The sequence below is a fragment of the Capsicum annuum genome, chromosome 9 (assembly GCF_002878395.1).
Source record: "Capsicum annuum cultivar UCD-10X-F1 chromosome 9, UCD10Xv1.1, whole genome shotgun sequence".
Taxonomy (NCBI): Eukaryota; Viridiplantae; Streptophyta; class Magnoliopsida; order Solanales; family Solanaceae; genus Capsicum; species Capsicum annuum.
The window spans coordinates 14,541,820-14,545,476 of record NC_061119.1 but is presented as its reverse complement, the minus strand read 5'-3'; the positions used below and the strand labels follow the sequence as shown (position 1 = coordinate 14,545,476).

Sequence of the window (3,657 nt, the reverse complement as noted above, 5' to 3'; positions counted from 1 at the left end):
AAAAAAACGGTTTCTGAAAAGAACTAATTATTAATAATAATAAAGCTGAAAAGTCGTGACCTATCATAATATTGATTAATTTAATTAAGTCATATCTTTTTACAGTAATCAAGAATGTCATTAATAAATGGAGGTGAAGAATTGAAATTTTTTTACCTAACTCATTCAAGTTCAATCCTCTATAAATAGGTCCCTCGTTACTCAATCGTTCGTTCTACTACATACTATTTATTCTTCACTTTTATTACACCTTCAACTACTCTCTCTTCAAGGACTTGATAGCTTTTTCCTATTTATGGTAAGTTTTTTTCTTGATTTTTGTGTAAATATTCGTTGTATTACATTACATTACATTTGAATTCTTTCTTTTCTTTACTTTTGTGTTTACATGTTTGTTTTGTCAACTTATGCATTTTTTAGATATGACTGATCCTGTGTGGGATGTCACTATTTTACGAGACGCCATGAGGGAACTGCAGAAGGAGGTTCATGACCAGCATTAGGAGTTGACCGCCGTCAGAGTAAGGATGATGCGGGAGATCCGCAGGCTGCGGAGGGCGCTGCTGCTACCCTTTAAAGATTGGCCGGCTAGCCATACAAATAATAATGATGTTAATAATGATGATAATAATAGTTAAGCTTTTTTTTTGCTGTTATCTATGTATTTTTTTTTGTTTGTTTTATAAAAAATTATGTTTGATACATTTGACCTTTTATTTCTTATTTAATTTTTATGCTGCCTATTTCTATTTCTTAACGAATGACATGTCTACAATTAAGGAATAATTTGATTCCAGTATCAATAGCAAGAACATATGAGTTATCTGTTAGGTTTTTGTGTGTGACATGAGCTGTATTTTTTTGTTCGAAACATATTAGTAATCTGATGAAACATATTATTTATCTGTTGAAACAGATTACTAATCTGGTGCAACAGAATACCCATCTATTTGATTCATAATCATATTACGGGCACCTAGAACCCTTAAACATGAATCCAACATGAGTCTACTGTTACAACAGAACATTTATCTGATGTCGCAGATAAAGGATCTGTTTAAACAGATTGCTCTTGTATTGCATTCATGTTCACGTGCAAACTATTGTTGAAAAAACAACACACTAGCAGTTACCCAGATTCAACTAAAAAGCATAATTTGACTTACCAATGTCTCCTCTCAAGTAAATTCCAAAGCTGAAAGTGATTTACAAAACAAAATTTGACATAAGAATTTGGTCAAAGAGTAGCAGTTGGGGTAACAGCAACAACAACAACAATGGTTAACAAGAAGAATATAAAGTTGATAATGAAGTATAACATGATGATAATGAATCAGAAGGTGATGAATAAAGTAGCAGCAACAATGAACAACAAATATCGCGAAGAGATAGAAAATAACAATGGATGAGGAGAGAGAAAAAAATGCCCTTTTCCCTTCGTTCCCCGTTATATATTAACTAACATTTGAATCAAAGTGTAAATTTAAAAATTTGTGGGTTATTTTAAAAATTTTCAAACTTTCTTAAACCATAATGAAGTAATTGTCACCTCTACTCAATTATTAAGACTTTTGTCACCTATACCTCATTTTAAAACTCTTTTGTCACCTGTGGCCCAAACCTCCAAGAGACTTCAAGGGTAAAAATGGAAATTTATGTTAAATTTATGTCTTTGATGCTTTTTTCTTAATCTGTGTGTCAAAATCCAACAATTCATTTATTTCGAAACGAAGGGAGTAGTAAAATGGAGAGATATTCTCTTCGATCACGTATCCAATGATACAATCAGAGAGTCATATTTTACTGAAATTTCAAAAGATGGAGCCATGACTCAGTTCAGTTTCCCAGAAATTGTTGCGAAAAATAGTAAGAAGTCACCGGAAAAAGTGTTCCATCTACTCGATATGTACATTTCCATTGTCGAACACTAGCCTGACATTCAGGGCCGACTATATTGTAAAGCCGCTAAAGCAATAGCTTGGGACCTCAATATTTTCGGAGCCTCATTTTAAAGTTAGAAGACATTTCATAATGATAGTATATCACATACAAATTTTAACGATAATATCTATGTGATTTTAAAATATTTTTACTAATTGACAACAAAATATACATATAACACACGAAATGCACATAAGTCGCACGATATGCATGTATGCCACACAAGGCGCACATAAAAGCTAATTTTATTAAATATATCTGAAATTTCTTATTAAAAATTGGTGTTAGGCCACCAAATTTATTGAGCCGCCCTTTGATTGAAGCTGCATTTTCCTTTGATTCAGAATCCGTAATCCGATCTCAAGCATTCACATCACTCGTCAAGCTTGGCAAGTCTATAAGGAGGGTATTGTCTAAGTTTGAAATTTCTCTTTTAAAGGAATCATCAAAGACGGAATCCATCCTCTTGTTACTGACTCAATGAATTACATAACTCTACTTGCCGATTACAGCAATGTGCTCTTCGAGATCCTCGGAGAATCTCCTCCTCCGGCCAAAGTTTTATTGCCGGAATCATATACTTTGGTATTGCTATTCCGATGAGTCTCCAGCACCGGCAATCTCACTCCGATTTGCACGGTTATTCTCATTCTTCTCTGTAAACTCGATGCCAAAGCGAAGCACTACAAGGAAAAGTTCCTTGCGTACCTCTTCTTAGCTAACAATCTCCGGTACATCGTTGTAAAAGTTGATTCATCGAATCTCAAGTATTTGTTAGGTAAAAATTGGATATCAAAAAAAAAGGGAAAAATAAAAAAATTCGCATTAAATTATGAACGGCTAGGATGGAGCCACGTCATTGAATCCCTCCCGAATGACCCGAACTCCACAACAAGTGAAGGAGATTTTTAAGAGATTCAATTCTCAGGACCAACTCAACAAATTTGGTGGTCTAAAGCCAAATTTTAATCAGAAGTTTCAATTATATTCAATAAAATTAGCTTTTGTGCATCACACACGTGCATCTTGTGCGACTTACGTGCATCTTATGTGCATTTTATACGCTATACATGCATCCTGTTGTCAGTTTGTAAAAATATTTTTAAAAAATGGGGCCTTCAAAAAGTTGGGGTCTCAAGCCATTGCTTTAGTAGCTTTATGGTCGAGCCAGCCCTGTCAATTCTTCAGTCGATGAAGATTACCGGAAGCAATCTATGTCGTACCTAATAGTAAGCTTCGAGATGATTTGAAAGTGTCTATAGCGAGGAAAATACTTCCGGTATATAGAGAGTTTTATAATAAACATAAAGATGCGATAGTTAATGAGAGACATTCTAGGCATGTGACTGGATTTGTTCCTGAGAATGTAGGACATCACTCGTCCGATTTTTTTTTTCGGACCCATTGAATCGGGAAGTTCATCGTCAGTTGAGTTATCCTTATCACAATTGCGGTGAAGAGAATACCATAGTTGTTCATTCATTATGTATAATACATGAAATATGATTCATATTAAAGAGGTGTATAAATCGCACAAAGCTTTGATGTGTTTAAAATTGGTGATAAGAATATTTCATAAATTTTGGATTTATTATTTTGTAATTTATGCATACAGAAGCGCACAAAGGTTTTGGAAATCGAAATCTCGGTAAATAGGAGATTTTATAATAAAAAGTTTGTCGAAAACAATTTAAACGCTGAGATTATTTTTGAATG

The 3,657-nt window shown here is 33.7% G+C and overlaps 1 pseudogene; it reads left to right on the top strand.

The window, feature by feature from the left end:
• The window catches only part of LOC107841669, a 16,453-nt pseudogene extending 13,055 nt beyond the window's left edge, over positions 1-3,398 (top strand).
• Positions 3,399-3,657: the final 259 nt, after the last annotated feature.